Source organism: Cupressus sempervirens, chromosome 7 (genome assembly GCF_028749045.1).
Source record: "Cupressus sempervirens isolate cs-2001-9-10 chromosome 7, ASM2874904v1, whole genome shotgun sequence".
NCBI classification, from domain to species: Eukaryota; Viridiplantae; Streptophyta; class Pinopsida; order Cupressales; family Cupressaceae; genus Cupressus; species Cupressus sempervirens.
Genome location: NC_143124.1, coordinates 820,180,773 through 820,200,718, shown reverse-complemented (window position 1 = coordinate 820,200,718; position 19,946 = coordinate 820,180,773). Strand labels below are relative to the sequence as shown.

Below are 19,946 nucleotides of genomic sequence, written 5' to 3'. Positions count from 1 at the left end.
ATGGTTTAGTTTTAGGTCCTCAAAAAAGGGGGCCATAGAAAGTGGTACTATTTATTCCAAAAAAACATAACACAATACAAAGTGTGGCCCCCTAAAATTTTAACTTTTTTTTGAAATTCTTTAATCGCTTTGGTCAAAATTTACTTAACACTATTTAGTTTATCCTAGACTTTTTGGGTTATTTTATAATGTGTATTTTTTTTAATGAATTTTTTAACTAGACACATCCCAAAAATGTGAAATATCTCTGTGCTCCCACTAGAAATGATTGAAAACTAATCTAAAATCAAAACTTCTTTTTTTCAAAGTGTGTAGAATGGAGTCTAGTTTCTAAAAAACTAAGTTGTTGCAAAATTTGATGAATGAGCTAAAATCTACAGACCAATTAATAAATGTTGGTTTTTGACAAAAAATGGACATACATTCAAAAGAAGTTATAGATGAAAGGCTTGAAATAGTTCAAATAAAAAATAAATTATATGGTTATATAGCTAACACAGAGACCTACAATTTCATGTAACCTGATCTTATTGATGCTCAACCACGAGGAATCTTGAAGGAGAGCACATAAGAAAAATAAATCATTTTTTGTATGTTTGCAGCAAAACACATCTTATACTAGTTTATAGACTCCAAACCTTTGGGTTGGATCCCCAAGGAAAAACCAAGTCTTAGGCTTGGTAGAATGGAAAGGTTTGAATAATTTGTATGCTCTATAGCATGTGCGCGCTATTTAAAGATTTTTAAATTTGGGTATTAATAGCAAGTATGTGTTTTAGTGCACACGTACTATTGAGACCTAAATAGAGCATAGAGAGGGAAGAAGAAAAGCAGAGCAAGAGTGTGAGAGAGAGAGGGGGGGAGGATGTGTGTGTGTGTGTGTGTGTGTGTGTGTGTGTGTGAGAGAGAGAGAGAGAGAGAGAGAGAGAGAGAGAGAGAGAGAGAGACACACACACACACACAGAGAAGGGGTGGTAGAGATATTATGGAATGGGAGAGATAGGAAGTGTGAGAAAGAGTAGGGGTGGCAAAGAGAGAGTATGAGATGGGAGAGAGATATTGAGAGTAGGGGATGAGAGAGAGAGAGAGCAGGGGTGGTAGAGAGAGTGCGGGATGAGAGAGAGAGAGATTGAAAGTAGGGTATGGAAGAGAGAGAGAGAGAGTAGGCAGTGGGAGAGGGAGCGAGAGAGAGAGAGAGAGAGAGAGAGAGAGAGAGAGAGGAGGATGAGAGAGTGTGTGTGAGAGAGAATGGGAGAGAGTGTGAGAGTGTGAGAGAGAGTAGGGGTGGAAGAGAGAGAAAGTAAGGGATGGGAGAGGGGAGAGAGAGAGTAGGGGATGGGGAAGAGAGAGTAGACAGGGAGAGAGTGAGAGAGAGAGATAGTAGGCGATGAGAGAGGGAGAGAAAGGGGGATGGGAGTGTATGTGAGAGATCTAGAGAGTAGGGGATGTGAGAGGAGAGAGAGGGGGGATGGGAGTGTGAAAGAGAGAGAGTAGGGGATGGGAGAAAGAGAGAGAGTAGGTGGTGGGAGAGGGAGTGGGAGAGGGAGAGAGGGGGGAATGGAAATGTGTGTAAGAGAGAGAGAGAGTAGGGGATGTGAGAGAGAGGAAGTGTAAGAGTCAGTAGGGGTGGCAGAGAGAGTATAGTATGGGAGAGAGAGATTGGGAGTAGGGGATGGGGGAGAGAGAGAGAGTAGGCATTGGGAGAGAGAGAGAGAGAGAGAGAGAGAGAGAGAGAGAGAGAGAGGAGGAGGAGGAGGAGGAGGAGGAGAATGGGAGTGCATGTGTGTGAAAGAGAGAGAGTAGAGTATGGGAGAGAGGGGAGAGAGAGTCGCCCGAGAGAGAGTAGGGGATGGGAGAGAGAGAGTAGAGTATGGGAGAGAGGGTGGGGGATGGAAATGTGTGTAAGAGAGAGAGAGAGAGTAGGGGATGGGAGAGAGTGTGAAAATGTGAGAGAGAGTAGGGGGTGGTAGGGAGAGAGTAGAAAGGGAGAGAGAGAGAGAGAGAGAGAGAGAGAGAGAGAGAGAGAGAGAGAGGGAAAGAAAATGAGAGACAGAGTAGGGGATGAAAGAGGAGAGAGAGAGGGGGGATGGGTGTGTGTTTGTGTGTGAAAGAGAGAGAGTATGGAATGAGAGAGGGGGGAGAGAGATAGAGAGAGAGAGAGTAGGGGATGGGGGAGAGAGAGTAGGTAGTGGGAGAGGGGGAGAGAGAGGGGGCTGTAAATGTTTGTAAGAGAGAGAGTAGGGGATGGGAGAGAGTGTGAGAGATTGAGAGAGAGTAGGGGTGGCAGAGAGAGATTAGGGGATGGGAGAGAGAGAGTGAGAGTAGGGAATGGGAGAGAGAGAGAGAGAGTAGAGAGGGAGAGAGTGAGACAGAGAGACAGTAGGTGGTGGGAGAGGGAGTGGAAGAGGGAGAGAGAGGGGGGATGGGAGTGTGTGTGAGAGATCTGGAGAGGAGGGGATGGGAGAGGAGAGAGAGAGGGGGTATGGGAGTGTGTGTAAGAGAGAGAGTAGGGGATGGGAGAGAGTTCGAGAGAGAGTAGGGGGTGGCAGAGAGAGAGAGAACAAGATGGGAGAGAGTGAGTGAGAGTAGGGGATGGGAGAGAGTGTGAGAGAGAGTAGGGGATGGGAGAGAGAGAGAGTAGGGGATAAGAGAGAGAGTAGAGAGGGAGAGAGAGATAGTAGGTGTTGGGAGAGGGAGAGAGAGAGGGGGGGATGGGAGTGTGTGTGAGAGATCTAGAGAGTAGCGGATGTGAGAGGGGAGAGAGAGGGGATGGGAGTGTATGCCTATGAAAGAGAGAGGGTAGGGGATGGGAGAGGGGAGAGGGAGAGAGAGAGAGAGAGAGAGAGAGAGAGAGAGAGAGAGAGAGAGAGAGAGAGAGTAGGTGGTGGGAGAGGGAGTGGGAGAGGGAGAGAGAGGGGGATGGGAGTGTGTGTAATAGAGAGAGTAGGGGATGGGAGAGAGTGAGAGAGAGAGTAGGGGTGGCAGAGAGAGAATAGGATGGGAGAGAGTGAGTGAGAGTAGGGGATGGGAGAGAGAGAGTAGCTCGAGAGAGAGAGAGAGAGAGAGAGATAGTAGCTGGTGGGAGAGGGAGTGGGAGAGGGAGAGAAAGAGAGAGGGGATGGGAGTGTGTGCAAGAGAGAGAGAGAGTAGGGGATGGAAGAGAGTGTGAGAGAGAGTAGGGGGTGGTAGAGAGAGAGAACAGGATGGGAGAGAGAGAGTGAGAGTAGGGGATGGAGAGAGAGAGAGAGAGTAGGTGGTGGGAGAGGGAGAGGGAGAGGGAGAGTGAGAGAGAGAGAGAGGAGAATGAGAGAGAGAGAGAGAGAGAGAGAGAGAGAGAGAGTGTGTGTGTGTGTGTGTGAGAGAGAGAGAGAGAGAAGGGGATGGGAGGGAGAGAGTAGGTGGTGGGAGTAGGAGAGGGAGAGTGTGAGAGAATAGGGGATGGGAGAGGAGAGAGAGAGCAAGAGAGAGTAGGGGATGGGAGAGGAGAGAGAGAGTGAGAGAGAGTAGAGGATGGGAGACTTGAGAGAGAGTGAGAGAGAGAAGGGCATGTGAAAGAGAGAGACTAGGGGATGGGAGAGGGAGTAGGAGAGGGAGAGCAAGAGAGAGTAGGGAATGGGAGAGAGGGAGTAGGGGATGGGAGAGAGAGAGTAGGTGGTGGGAGAGGGAGATAAAGAGGGGGATGGGAGTGAGAGAGAGAGAGAGTAGGGGATGGGAGAGGAGAGAGGGTGAGAGAGAGTAGGGGATGGGAGAGAGAGAGTAGGTGGTGGGAGAGAGAGAGGGAGAGAGAGAGTAGGGGATGGGAGAGGGGAGAGAGAGAGAGTAGGTGGTGGGAGAGAGAGAGGGGGGATGGGATTGTGCGAGACAAAGAGAGTAGGGGATGGGAGAGGAGAGAGGGTGAGAGAGTAGGCGATGGGAAAGGGAGAGCGAGAGAGAGTAGGGGATGGAAGAAGAGAGAGAGTAGGGGATGGAAGAAGAGAGAGAGCAAGAGAGAGTAGGGGATGGGAGAGGAGAGAGAGAGAGCGAGAGAGAGTAGGCGATGGGAGAGGATAGAGAGTGAGAGAGTAGGGGATTGGAAAGAGAGAGAGAGTGAGAGAGAGTAGGCAATGGGAGAGTGAGAGAGAGTAGGGGATGGGAGAGGAGAGAGAGTAGGGAGAGAGAGAGAGTAGAGGATGGGGAATGATGGGATAGGGAGAGATGTATTTTCACATAGTGTGTATGTGCTTTATAGTGCATACACGTTATAGTGCATACACACTGTGAAATTATCAAAAAATGATCACAAAGCATGTTTGGGTCCCTTTTGATCCATATTTTTCTTTTTTTCTATTGTGCATTATGTTGTTCTGATAGAAAACACAAGTTTCAAGCTGTTGAAAGTTAGCAAACACTATTTGAAGACTTTTTGAAGCTAGTAAACACCAAATTCAATCATTGGATATGCTATTTGAAGGCTTTTTGCATATTCTTTATATAGAAAAGGTTAGTGCAGTCCTTTTTAAATATTTTTTGTTGATATATAGAGACAAATTTGATTATAATTTGACATGTTGTTTAATATATAGTGAATTCATTGAAATTTGTATGTTTGAATGAATTGTTATTTGGAAACGGTTAGAAATTTGGCAAGTTGTTTGATATATATTGTGTATTCATTGAAATAATTGTAATTTTTATATATATTTGAATGCTTTGTAATTTTCAAATTCTAAGTAATTCAGATGTTTGAATGATTTGACATATAGAAATCATCATCATGCCAAGGAAGAAACCAAAAATTCAAACAAATGAAGAGAGGGAGAGAGATTTGGCAATTAAAAGAGATAAAATGAAACTACTATGTGAACAAAGAAAATTTCAAAGCAATAATGAAGAATTGACTTTCAAAGAGGAACAAGAACCACCGATACAAATAAACAAAGAGGAAGAATTGGAAAGATAAAGAGAATGAATGAGACTATTACACTCAAGAAGAAAACTGAATTGTGAAGCTACACCATCTTCCAATGTTGGAGTCATATCATCCTCTCATGTTGAAGAGATGTAAATTTGTAGATCTGATGATGTACACACTCCATCATGTCATGTTGAAGGCACAACATCAATATATCAAGTAGGTGATATTCCATCTTTTGCATCTTATTGCCAAGGCACATCATCTTTGGTTCAAGGAACCCAAAACACTCAACCTTATGTTGATGTTCAAAATTTTGAGGGAATGGAAGAGATTATAACACCTTCTAGAATTCATTTTAGAAGACCAAAATATTTGATTGATATTGATACTAACATTTTGAATACAATGCCTGACAAGATTAGCAAGCGTACTTGTCATAGAAAAGCTAATTGTATGTGGAGATTATTCTTTGAAGAATTAAATATTATAGGTCAATGCTAATTATTTGTTGAAATGATGAGGAATTTGAAATTTAGGCCTATCATGAAGATTCTTGGGCTAAGAAAAATGGACGATTCAAATGAAAAAAGCATTGTAAAGAATCTAATGAGCGCTTATGACAAAGTGGGTTCTAAATCACGCACCAAAGATAGTAATACCAAAAGACGAGTACTTACATCGACAATAGTAAGTACCCAAACGAAGAAAGCTGAACTCATGAGAAAGACAAGAAAAATATTGAAAATTGGTAGAGGTACTCTAATGAGAGCCATGCTAAAGCGTGAGAGATTGGAAGATCCAACAAAAAATGAGTTATGGACATTTAGCAGTAGACTACCATGAAAGGATAAAGAAATTAGTGAAGGTTTGAAATCATTGATCGAATATTTTTAAAAAAATAACACATGTGTTTCCCCTAATCGAAGAGATGTTCTAAGGAGGATTGGTAACCAACATCGTGACCCACATGCGAAACATTTTTTGGACTCAACTTAAACACAATTTTTTTCAAAATTTATTGGTGTGTATCCTCAAATTTGAATAAGTCAAAGATTTTTTGAGATGGGTAAATCTTTTTATGTGAAGATAAATGACACACACACACACAACTTATTGTTGTAGGATACATATTGAATTTTCTAACCATTTTGATTTTTTTAGGCATATATGTGTGTTTTTGCATTCTAAGTTTATTTTGTAGGATTGTAACATGAATGAACCACAAAGATCTTCAAGAGAATTCATATCCAATATTTTTTGTGAAATAGGGGATGGCCAACAATTTTACAAGAAATCATGCTTGGATGGTACATGCTTATTTTGTGGTTCTTTGCAACTTTTATTAGCTTTTGAACATATGGATAGTACACATGCAATTAGAAATGAAATAGTAGATTACAAAAAATTTAATACAGTGACATATGCTCTAAAAGATGGGAAACAGGGTGAAGATGTGATTTAGTCATTGAAAATATTCTAATGTATGAGTTCATGAAATTTTTTTGTAAAAATATTATTTACGAGTATGCAAGGTATACACATATCGCTTGATGGTTGGATTTTCAATTCAAGTTGTGCAAGGATACGTTTCCACTAGATACCATTGTTTTGATTGTAGACTTCATAGAGAACTACACACTACAACCAAAAAATAAGGTGCAAGAAAAGTATTATACTTCTCAATAGGTTTCCATATATGTTCACATAACATTCATGCATTCACCTACAAGTACAGAGGATGACAGAAAGATTTTGATGGAGTACCATTTTTACATCAGCAATTAGAAATCACATTCTATGGAGTTTGTACATGGTTTTTTTCAAGTATTGTATGGAGATTTGGCTAATAAGGGCATAACATATTGTCAGCACATTATTTGGTCAGACAATTGCACATCTCAATTCAAGAATGCACAGATATTTTATTGGTTGATTAGGATGCACAGGTTATGTAGAATTCAATATATGTGAAATTTCATAGAGGCTTGTCATGGAAAGGGAGAGCGATGGTGCAGGCACATGCATCAAAAGAGCCTTAGCTCATGAAGAACTAAAGTACAAAGTTGGAGCAATATTGATAGATGCAAAATCCATCATCGAGTGGTGTAATGTTACAATCGGTCCAGGTAAGGAAGGTGAGTCTATGGTTCATAATTTTTTTGGTTGATAGATAATACTAATAGTGCACCATATGAGAATTGTTGCACACTAATTGGATTCAATGAGTTGCATTCTTTTAGAAGCTCTAATGTAGTTTCATAGAGTATCCACACATGAAAAATGGCATGCTATTGTCCATCATGTGCAGAGGAAAATTGGGATGACTGTGAGTCAACTGAATGGGTGGACAAATGGGATATATAGGTTTTGGACCCAATTGACACCTATTGTCCCCCACAAGCACTAGAAATGGTAGAGATGGATTCATCTATTGACTTTGACCGCTTTTCTGATCTAGTGTGACTTGGTAATATATATATTTATATATCTTTGTCATTTCAATATGTAACTTTATAACTTTTACCTAAGTACTTTCTAAATTAATGACCACATTTTGTACATTTTTCACTGTAGGCCATGTTTTTGTTGTTATTGCACCTGAAGACAATGAAGAAGGTATATATTATTATTTGTGTCATTGTGTCCAAGCCAAAAAAAATTTGGATCACTCAGTTATAGATGGTGAAGGTTTAGAGTACCATATTGGTGTGGTGGTTGTAACTGGCACATGGCTTAGACGATATTCTATGAAGAACCCTAGCTTGTGGTTATTTGAGGATTGGCAAATAGAGAGGAAGATTCTTCATTATTTAAACCTTGTTGTTGCATCAAATGTCCACTTGATAAAATGTGATGGAAAACCACATAATAAGATTCTTTGGAAAGTTTGCGAGTTAGACCACGAGGCAATACTTGAGACATTAAAATGTAGATAAAATCTAGGTCATTCATTAGATTGAATAGGGAGAGAGGGAGAGAGAGAGAAAGAGCGATCAATTGGATCCAAATTCAATGTTGCAACCTTTCCCCCAAGACTGTCCACATGAAAAGGTGGGTATTGTTATTATGTGTAAGTGATGAGATAAGTTTAAATCATAGATTTTATGTTTTGATTTGTTTAGAATCTACATACATTATTTGAATTTATATTAGATTCTTTAATAGGACCCATTTTCAAATTAGTCATTTGAATAAGTGAAAGTTTAGAATTTGTTGTTTAGATCAAAATGTAATGAAATAACATGAAAATTGTTAGAATGTGAATGCTTTGTGATATAAAGTCATGATTGTGTGCATGTAATTAGAAACTTGAAACTGATGAAAGCAAGGATATAATGGGAGAAGTTTCCAAGACTCATCAAGCCATTCAATAAGCTGCTTGATCATTGCTAGAAGCTCAAACAAGTAATTCTTTGCATTTGTAACAATGTTACCAATAATTATATAATGACTAACATGCTTTTATCTTTTATTTGTTTTTTCATCTATAGTCATTTTAGATAAACTCGAAAATAAATTTATTTTCAAATCATAAACTTATAAAACCCATCTTATAATGCTAGATTGAATTTTGATGTGTTATCATCTAAGATATATATAAATGTATGAGAAGTTTAAATTAGTTGAATCTATTGGGATAAGTTCTATTGTAATGGATAGTTTTAAGATTCATTTGAAGAATATAAAGGGGCATGAGTGATGCAGGTCATTACACAAAACAATATCTTCACTGGAAATGGAATTAGGAGTAGGAAGAGTTGTGAGTGGAATGAAGATGAATGGAGTGGAGAAATAAAATAAATCTTCTACCAAAAAATAATTTATTGTGGTGGGAATCAACACTACTTTTAGCAGTAGAAAATGACATAATTCTATCTGACACACTTGGATGCCACAAGGTCAACAACTATATGCAATTAAAACACTTGTAACAATTGTAAGTTTTTAAATTTGATCATGCAATTGAAGAAGAAGATGCATAGCATAATGACTTCCTTAGACTTGAACATGTTGAAGGCTACCATCAGCTCTCAACAAAGACCAAGATCTACTTCTCTACAACACTCACTAAATGGGATGCTGATTTCTATGTTAAAGTTGATGATGACATGCATGTCAATCTAGGTACATTATCATCATTCATGGTTTCATCTAAATAGTATATTTTATGTTATAATTTGTTTAGATAGTTCATGTGTTTTTTTATTTGGGTAGAACTTATTTGTTGTTTTCATTTGAGATGGGTAATTCTAGATAAAAAGCTAGTGCCATTTTATATGTTGTTTAAAGTTGATATCTATCTTAAAAATCTAACATTTTTTACATTTGTGTAATATTTTAATCCAAAGATAATTGAGACTTCATTGAGTCTTCAAGAACTAGATAAAAGGTATTTGAAAAGGTGATAAGTTGGCCTTGTCCTTTGGAAATTTTGGAAGTTTGCCAAGGAAAACTAAATTTTGACCTACTAGGACTTCTAGGCCTAAGTTAGGGATATTGATCCTTTGAAGGTGTTGGGGCGTTCAATGTGCATGAATCCTAGTGGTTTAGTCCTAGAAATGCTAAATCAAGTCTAAGTTTGAAGTCTTGAAACCTTTTTACTTGTTTTTCCTTGCCTAGTTTAGGGCAAGTGCCCCTAAAGCCATATTTTGATCCAAGTTTTCCAAGAGACCTAGGAAAAGGGAAGGATCTTAGGAGAGTGGAGTCCACTTGGATAAGTAAAGGTCATCATTTGGCAAAGTCTGGTAACCAAGACATCATCTTGAATGGGGTGTGGGTACCCTTAGAGGTTTAAGAACCAAGTGGAAAAAGTAGGATGTGTGCTCTGCATCAATAAGGGTCATTAGACCTAGCTGTGATAGCTAGGGTGTAGGAAGTCATAATGTATTTGGAAGAGTCACTAATTGGCCTAAAAGCCAAGGCATACCTTACCATAGAGCAATGAGCAACTTAAGGGATAAGTATCTAGCTGAGGAAAGGGTCCCTAGCATGGAATTGCTAAGGGATAGCCCATTTAACAAGTTGTAAATGTTAGAAAGTATTTTGCATGTAGTAGAAGTTTAAATTATATAGGTTTCTGAATGCAACCTTAAGGCTTGAGTTTCCTAAATCAAGTAAATGACTTATCCAAAGACTTCTTAGTAGTATAATGGTTTTGAATACCCTAATACACCCCAAATAACTAGTTTACTAAATACCAAGAGCCTATTTCTAAGGTAAACCAATCATCCCGGCCTACTAGGCCTACAAGCCCCAATTAGCCCTCAAATGTTGTTCTCTTGCATTTTTCTCCACATTTTTCCATAACATCAAGAAAATAAATTGAATATTAGGATACTCATTTGGCTTCTCTATAACATATCAAAATATGAGGTATGGCTGTTTTGGACCAAGTCTCTGCTGTTACACTATGGGCCACTTTTTAAGCATAAAAACCCCTCCATTTACAAAGGAACTATATGGAATAATTATCCCCCAACCATAAATTTTTTTAAAGTATCTTAACATGATCCTAAGTTGAGGATTCTTAAATTGGATTGAACCCATCAACTCTCTATATGTTCTTTTTATGAAACGCTCACCAAACAAAGCCAAAAACTAGGGCCTCTTCAAATCTGACCAAGAAATCACTTCTAGGACCTGTTAGTTGACCCTAAACCATGTTTATGATCATTAATTTTACTTTTTTACATAAAACCATGGCCTCCTTTAGGCATATCTCCTACTGCTATACCTATGACATCAAATTTAATGCATTTTCATGCACCTAAGCACTCCAAACTTGTCCAATTGGATGATCATTGGTGTAGGGCACCAAGGAAAATAAATAGGTATCATCATAGTTGTAAATTAGGAATAAGGTTGCAAAATTATGTAATAAGACCCAAGATGTAACGTCAGTTGGACTCTAGGTGCCATTATAAGCCAAAGTGCCAAATTGAACCAAGGGGTCAAAATTGAGCAATATAGGTGATTATTCAAGGAAAAAGATATTTTTATGGTTTTTAGAAGGTTATAAATGTCCTTAGAGTAATTGGGTTAAGTTTTAGGTGCTAGGAGTTAAGATGTCAAAAAGTGCAAAAAATTGCAAAAGTTGTCAAAGCAAAATTGCAAAAATGCTAACAACTTTGCAATTTTGTTGAAAAACCAAGTGTATGTTACAACCACAATTTGAAATTTGGTTATAACTATTGGAATGGAAGCATATATGTATGATATGACTGTACAGGCCTCAGTGGGTGATGGTTGTATGGATTTGATGTCTTTTGAACCAATAAAAATTTGATTTTCTGCCATTTTTCCTATGTTTTTATGTTGTACGGATGCGTAATGATTGGAACATGTAAAAATTTCATATGGTTGGATAGGTATTTGAAGTATATTTCATTTTTATTTGGTTTGAGGTTTTTATCTATTCATTTGTGTAAGATATTACCATTTTACTGAGGGTTGCCTAAGTAAGCTTGTAAATTGATTAGATTCCACTTATGGCCCTCTAACTTGCAATCCAACTATGGGATCTTGATACCATTTGGTGGGAATAAATTTAGGGGTCTATTCTTACATATGGCAGAGTTTTAGAGGCAGAAAAGTTGGTTTACTATTTTTTCTTGTAGGCCCTAGGTTGAACATCATCATGTGTTCAGCCCGATTTTGAAGAGAAATTGGTGTAAAACTCTCAAACTTGTTGTAATGACCTAGGTGAAGGGTGGAATGTATTTTTGGCATGGTGAGGAAGAGTCACAAGTGGTTTTTCTAATTCTATTACCCCATCTCTTGACACTTGCCTTGGAAAGCCGGCCTAATTAGGCATATTAGGACTGTGAACCTAGTTAGTGTTTGGGTATGCTGGAGTAGGATCAGCCCATGAGTCTTTGGAATCTTCAAGAGTCTAGAAAAGGGTATCCAAAAAGGTTTTTCTTTTGACACATTGTTTGGGGAGTTTGAGAGTTAACCTTTGGAAACTAAAAATAGACCTATTAGGATTTCTAAGCCTAGATTTGGGAAATAGGTCTATTGGTGGTGTGGGAACCGTAAAAGTGGATGAATTCCAATGGGATAGGAATAAGTATGAAAAAAAAAAAAAATTTGAACCCCTAAAAGAATTTTTCCTAATTTTCCCTATTTGGCCTAGTTGAGGGCTAGTGTCCCAAAAGCCTTATTTTGGCCCAAGTTTGCTAAGAACCCTAGGGAGAGAGTAAGACCTTGGAGGAGTGAATTCCACTTGAAGAGATAGAGGTTAGCATTAGGTAAAGGCTGGAAACCTTGTTTGGCATCTTGTAGTGGGTTGGGTGCTACTAGGAAATTAAGAAGGTTTTGGTGGATTAAGGTTGTAGACTCTGCACCAATCATCTGCATCCTCTGATTGTTCCCTACATTAGCATGAATAATTACATATGATACATGTTAATAATCCATCCACATGTCACAGTTAGAATAGAAAGGGGATGGTTACAACATTTTTCTTGAAGCAAACTGGTGTAAGGCACCAAGGCAAATGGATAGTGGTCCTAGTTTTGGATTTGGAACATTAATAAGAATGTTGTAATAAGACCAAAATGTAAGGTCAATTGGGCTCTAGGTGCCATTATAAGCCAAAGTGCCAAACTATACTAATGGGTCAAAAATAAGCAATTTTGGTGGTTTTTCAATGCAAATAGGAGTTTTGTGATCCTTAGAAGGTTTTAATAGTCCTTAGGGTCATTTGGTCAAGTCCTAGCTTTTCCAAATTCATTTGTATTCTTGTGTATCAAATAGACCTAACAGAGGAGACATAAACATTGTTTTGTTCACACCTCTTACTGAACTTGGTTCACACCTATCTTTAGAGTATAGAGTGGAACTTATTACAAGGCCAAATCCAAAAAAGCACTGAGCAATGATGATTTTTTTTAATAGAGAAAGTTGAGATAGGTTTTCTAATCATTTGAGGTATTTTTATATACTTTGTAAGATCTTTATTCATATGAGCAAGAATTGCACAAACGTAAAAGTCTCTAATTAGAGTTTTGAGACTAGTTGGTGGGAAAAATGGTGTGGATTATTCATATGACCCAATTGATGCAACAAAGGGGATCATCAAGTCTAAAATACACAATAGTCTAAAGATATACATGCTAATATACATCATCATAATGATAAATAGGATTAGTAGATGCAATGTTCCCTCCATGATCTTAGATACTATCCCAATCTAATGGTTTTTACAAAGTTCATAGAGACATAAAAAGGTATCAAAGGGCCTCTTCAAATACATCATGAGATTTCCTATAATTTAATGGAACGATAGACAACCATGGTAGAGTTCTCATCATACTAATAGGAAAAAGCATCAACCTCCAATTTAGATGTTATACCAAATTTGAAACCAATAATCCGATAGGTGCTTGCAACTTGGTTTATATTTTGGTTTTCATTTTTTTTTACCTACTTAGGCTATAATAAACAACCCTTGGATGAGAAGTCCATGGTTGTAAAAGAAAGACACCATTTTGTATGCTTGAGGCACTTTATGCAATTTATAAGCTAAAGTTGCTCATTAGGAAAATTTGGGATTTTTCATAGGACATATATATACCTCATTTGTGAGGTCTAGAGGACATTAATATACTGATTGGAAGAAGTTGCAAAGAAAGAAATTCAATTTTTGAGTCATTTTTGCTATTGTTTTCATGTTGGATGAAATGTAAAAAAAATTAGACCAGATGTGATGGATTTTTTAGATAGATATTTGAATTAGCTTTCTTTTTCTTCTAGTCTCATTGTTCTACATGTTTTCTAACTCAAGTTATTATATTTTTAGTGAAACTAGGTTTTTAGGACAACATTTTGGTGCACACAGCAAAAATGGCCCTCTAACTGCAATTTCTTTGGTTAAAATTTCATGCCCACTTGGAAAATGGTAGTTAGTAGGGTCCTTTTTAATATTCTATGGTTTCAATATTAGAGGATGCGTTTTGTGAATTTTCCAATCAAGCCCTAGATCAAGAACCATGAAGGATTTGACCTCTTGTAGCGTGTTGATTTGTGAATGGAAGGAGTTTGGGAATTGGTGAAGGGCTGAGTATTTGGAAATAATTTATTTTAGTTTTTCTAAACCTTTTCCAAGTTGTAGAAGTGGAATCAAGTGAAAAATGTAAAAATTACACTTTTTGTGCAAACTTGCATTGTTGAAAGTTGTAAAAGTTGCTCAAATTTGCAACTTAGTGGGAAAAGAGTTGTAGGATTGATCTGTCTATTCTTTTAGCTCTGGGTGGCAGGGTAAAGCCTATCCCAAAGCTCATCCCATCCTATTGAGCACTCGAACATTCTTAGGCACACCAAACCAAAATGTACCTAAGGGTCACTAAATGCCATAGGGCAACAATCTTTGACGGGGCATATCTCGAAGCTTGTGTGAAGTATGGATGTGATTCTAGGTCCTATAGGACCATGTTGCAGATACCTACAATAAATTCTCTCACTTTTTGGAGATCTTACTCCATTTTGATTTTACGATGTCATCTTGGATGATGCTAAAACTCGTAGTGTTGGCCAGTACAAAGTTGTCAACTGCCAAATCTCCCTCACCATTTGTCGTGGGATTGAACTGCCTATTTTGTTAGCTCCAAGTGGCTTGGTAAACCCTAGCCTCAAGCTCATCCCATCCCATTGACCACTCAAATTTTCTCGAGCACGCCAAATCAAAATGTCCTTAAGGGTCACTAAATGTCATAGGGTAACGATCTTTGACGGGACATATATCGGAGCTCGTGTGAAGTATGAATGCAATTCTAGATCCTATAGGACCATGTTGTGGAGACCTATAATAAAATCTCTCACTTTTTGGAGATCTTACTCCATTTTGATTTTGCGACGCCATCTCAGGTGATGCTGAAACTCGTAGTGTTGGCCAGTACAAAGTTGCCAACTGCCAACTCTCCCTCACCATTCATCATGAAATCAAACTATCTATTCCATTAGCTCCAAGTGGCTAGGTAAACCCTAGCCCCAAGCTTGTCCTATCCCATTAAGCACTCAAACATTCTCGGGCATGCCGAACTGAAACGTCCCTCAGGGTTACTAAATGCCATAGGGCAATGATCTTTGATGGGGCATATCTTGGAGCTCGTGTCAGGTATGGATGTGATTCTAGGTCCTATAGGACCATGTTGCAGAGACCTACAATAACCTCTCTCTCTTTTTGGAAATCTTACTCCATTTTGATTTTGCGACACCATCTCGGGTGATGCTGAAACTTGTAGTGTTAGCTAGCACAAAGTTACCAACTGACAAATCTCCCTCACCATTAGTCGTGAGATCAAATTGTCTATTCTGTTAGCTCTAGGTGGCTGGATAAACCCTAGCCCCAAGCTTGTATCATCCCATTGAGTGCTCGAATGTTCTCGAACACACCGAACTAAAACGTCCCTAAGGGTAACTAAATGCCATAGGGCAGCGATCTTTGATGGGGTGTATCTCGAAGCTCGTGCAACGTATGGATGCAATTCTAGGTCCTATAGAACCATGTTGCAAAGACCTACAATAAACTCTCTCACTTTTTTGTGATCTTACTTTTTTTGATTTTGCGATGCCATCTTGGGTGATGCTGAAACTTGTAGTGTTGGCTAGTACAAAGTTGCCAACTACCAAATCTCCCTCACCATTCGTTGTGGGATCAAACTATCTGTTCCATGAGCTCTAGGTGGCTAGGTAAACCCTAGCCCCAAGCTCATCTCATCCCGTTGAGCACTCAAATGTTCTCGGGCAAGCCGAACCAAAATGTCCCTAAGGGTCAGTAAATGCCATAAGGCAGCAATCTTTGACAAGGCATATCTTGGAGCTCGTGTGAGGTATGGATGCGATTCCAAGACCTATAGGACCATGTTGTGGATACCTACAATAAAATCTCTCACTTTTTGGTGATCTCACTCCATTTTGATTTTGTGATGCCATCTTGGGTGATGCTGAAACTTGTAGTGTTGGCTAGTACAAAGTTGCCAACTGCCAAATCTCTCTCACCTTTAGTCATGGGATTGAATTGTCTACTCTGTTAGCTCTAGGTCGCTAGGTAAACACTAGCCCCAATCTTGTCCTATCCCATTGAGCACTCGAACGTTCTCGGGCATGCCAAACTAAAACATCCCTAAGGGTCACTAAATGCCATAGGGCAGCGATCTTTGACTATGGCAACTAGATATGTCATCTCATCCAATGATGGAGACTCGTGATAGAAGGTAAAGGGGTGATCATGCACATCATTTTGAACATATTTTTTGACGGTAATATGGTAATCTTTAAATATTTCTACTTTTTCCCATGCCCTATTTTGATACTTCTTCAACCTTGGGTTTTTCACATTTAATATTCCCCTAACAACAAGGCTGAACAATTCCTACCAACAAGGCTTCATACTCCATTGTTGTATTTGTGTTGTTTTATTCTAGTTTAAAAGAATAAGGGAATTTATCACCTTGTGGTGATATCAGCACTACACCAACTCCTCTACTATTGGATGAACATATACCATTGAACTCAATATCCTATAGGGAATCCTTATTATTAAGTTTAGATTCAACAACCTCTTCCCCTCCTAAAATAATGTAGTTAGAAATTTGACACCTATTGCATATAATTTGGGCTTGGGGATCTTCTAATGAAGGGAATGTACATAGACTTTCCATTTGGTTGGAGTGTCACAATTTCCTTACCCACTAGTATATTATCTTGGGACCAATCCAATTTAACTTTTCCTCCTAGGTCCCTACAAAAACTCTTTCTTGACATGTCATTACTAACTAGGAAATTAGGAACCAAAATAGTTATCTTTAGTGTCTTGCCTGGATGAGTGGCTAATGTAAATTGAGCATTTTTTATTTGTTGTACTAGGGGGGACTTCTTATAATCCATAAAAGACCATTTAGCAAAGATTTTAGTTAGAGGGGAGGGGGGTGGATCTAAGAATTTCAGAACATACAAGGCATTGTGTTGTCAGAGGCCTTAGAGTCAATTATACAATTATTGATCTTATGGTTGTGTATGAACATAGAAATATAGAATGGTTTGAGCTTCATATTTAATGAGACATATTTGTCATATGAACCAACTTTAGCCTCAAATTTAATAATGAAGGAATGAATTACATAATTTTGACCGATTTCTAAAGATAAAACATTAGTTTATTATTTATCAACAACTTTAGGCACAAATTGATGACCTATGACATATTCAATCAACTTATCCAATTTGTTAGGGTTCGATTTAAGGTACTCATAGGGGGGATTTTTTAACTTTTGGATGACTTAAAAAAGTATGGATTTTTTTAGCAAATGAGATTTTAGAGTCATTGAACTTTGAAACTTTGAACCAAAGGTTTGACGAAAATGATATTTACCTTTGTTCAGCTAGTTTGGGCACAATGTATTGCCCTAAGTCTTAAGGATCTATTGGCTTCTTGTTGAAATAGTGCATGAAGGATATTCTAACGTTACCAGGATATTTCCCTATATGTTTACATCAAATTTATATTCAAGATGACAATTTATAGAGTCGATAGACATTTAAGGATTTCCTACATTTTCAACCATCTCTCAATAGGAATTACCATTGAACTTGGGCAAGATTTTGTTAGCTCCTTTGGGTAGGTTGTTTAGATTAGCACTTATGAGGAAGAAACTCCCCATGGTTGTGCCATTGCAACAATTAGAGTTGAGATAGTGACTTCAGGGGGAAGATTTATCCCATGTAAATTTTAAGTTTTCCAAATAGTAGGGTGGGAGTTGATTGGGTTTCCTTCAAAGGAGGTGAATGTCTACTTTTTTCTTTTCTCCTAGACCCTCTAAGGTTTGGTGAGAAGTTAAGGTCTTGTAATTATTGAAATATAGAATTAGGGATAACTTCCCTTTCTTGAGATCTACTATATTGTCTAGAGAATACAAACTCCAATTTTCCCAACAATGATTCACAGACTAAGATATTTGGGATTCTTGGTTTCTAGAGGTTAGTCAGTTTTGTCTTTGTCTTTGTTGTTGTAGCTATCTAAGAACATCATCTATAACTTCTTCCTCCCTAAGAACTCTACTAGCCCTATGCTAATATTCTCGAGTTCTCCTAGACTACCAATCAAGAATATTTAACTGACTAAGAATATCTTCTCTCTTGTCGTGAAAACCAATATTGGGTTCCAACATAGGTATAATATTTTCATGTGCTTTGTAAAGAAGCTTTGAAAAAGCCCTAAAACCTATCTCTAACCTGAGGAGTAACCTATTTATTCTTGGAGGAACCCTAATCAAGGGTTGGCAATTCATTTCTTGTATGAATCCATACTATTGGAATGTATGCAACAGACTATGACTGTTTTAGCACAGATTTTACTAGTTTTTAATCTTGTTTGGAGGCAAATCACATGGATATTATCATTTTTTTGCATGTTGTAGTTGTCTTATTGTTTTCTTTCCATTTTCCATGCATTAGTTATAGTTTGTGACCAAGTTTTGAAAGGTTTTGTAAATTTCTTCAAAGATACCTGTCTACTGCCAGTTTTGGAGTTGTATATCATGAAAGGGTTGTAAGTCTTGTGTCCACCATGGAAATTCCATGATCTTCTGGATTTCAATTCTATAGACCCTAATGTATTATATTATTCAAGAAAGGTCCTTGAAATTGAGTGCAAAGAATTATTTCACCAAGCCCTAGGCGAGCTAGGCAATGCCCAACTAGGGACTGTCAACAAAGAGAGAGCTCTCAAGAGCAAAGCTTGAAGAATGAAGACTTTCCCTTCTGAGGGATTGAAGGGGGCTATGAGGAGGTTCTAACTTGTGGAGGAAGAGTCTTGATGAAGTGTGGAAGGTGTCTTAAAAGTGGGGACAACAAGCAACCAAGAAAACCCTACCAAACCCTCAATTTTACTATTTTTGTTGTACGGCCTGTACGGACCCTGAGACCCTAAAAATCCTTGAGCATGGGTACTATGAATCAATTTTTCTTAAGGAAAAAGATGTTGAAACTCTAAGACAAAGGAACTATTGGCCCTAGAAATCTGGGTGGAGGCCTAATTAGGGGCTCTCCTTGTAGCCCTTTTGTGAAGAAATCTTGAAATTGGGTACAAACCCAGTGTTGTTATCCATTCAAGCATCGTACAAGTGTTCCGATGACACCTTAGGACATCATGGAAACCTTGGTTAGATTGGGGAGTGCTATGGTACCCTAGTAGACCTATAAAACCTTTGGAGGGATATTGTTCCTAGAAGAGTAAGGGAGTGATGCTGCAAGTTTGGATCAATTAACTTGGTGAAGAGGTTGGGAAAGGTTAGGGGATGTTCTAAGTAGCAAGAGATCCAATAGACCACACAAGTGTAGAGAAAACACCAAGATCCACATATAATATGGGTAAGTGCAAGAAGTTGGGTCTCACTTTTGGGCAAAAAGTGGAAGTGTTTTTCTTATTTTTGAAATTTCTTGTCATTTGATGTCAAAATTTGAGGCAATTAGATATTGAATATAAAAATACTTTAGAAATAAAAATATTTTTGTTCATAATCTAGTTTTTGAATATGTAATTTATTTGTATAACCATATGATAGATTTTGTTTTTTGTATAGATCATTAAAACCCACTTTTTCAAAATGCATGTTTCAGTACCATACCACACTCATGTATGGACAGCATAATTTGACACAAGTAAATGAATTTTCATAAATCCTTTTAAAGAGAGTTACCTAATATACCTAAGATTGATGATAATATTTTTCCTTATTTTTTTATTGAACAATTTTATTATTGTTATTAATTAATAATTGACTATAAAGATAAATTTTAAAACCTCTCATGTACGGACACCATAATTTGATCAAAATTTCACTTTTTTCAAAAATTCTTTTTTTAACCTCAAAAGAATTGTATGTAGATTGATGACATATAAATTAATTTTAGAAAAATTATAAAATAAAAAAGTTATTAAAGTGTTAGTGAAATTCACTATTTTACATTTAGGTACCACCTAACATTAAAAAATAATGCAAAAATAGTAAATAAAATCATAGCACTATAAAATTTATATTTCTGAAGTCAG

The 19,946-nt window shown here is 37.7% G+C and overlaps 1 pseudogene; it reads left to right on the top strand.

Moving 5' to 3' along the window:
- The window catches only part of LOC149549909 (GDSL esterase/lipase At5g41890-like), a 46,773-nt pseudogene that overhangs the window by 14,633 nt on the left and 12,194 nt on the right, over positions 1–19,946 (top strand).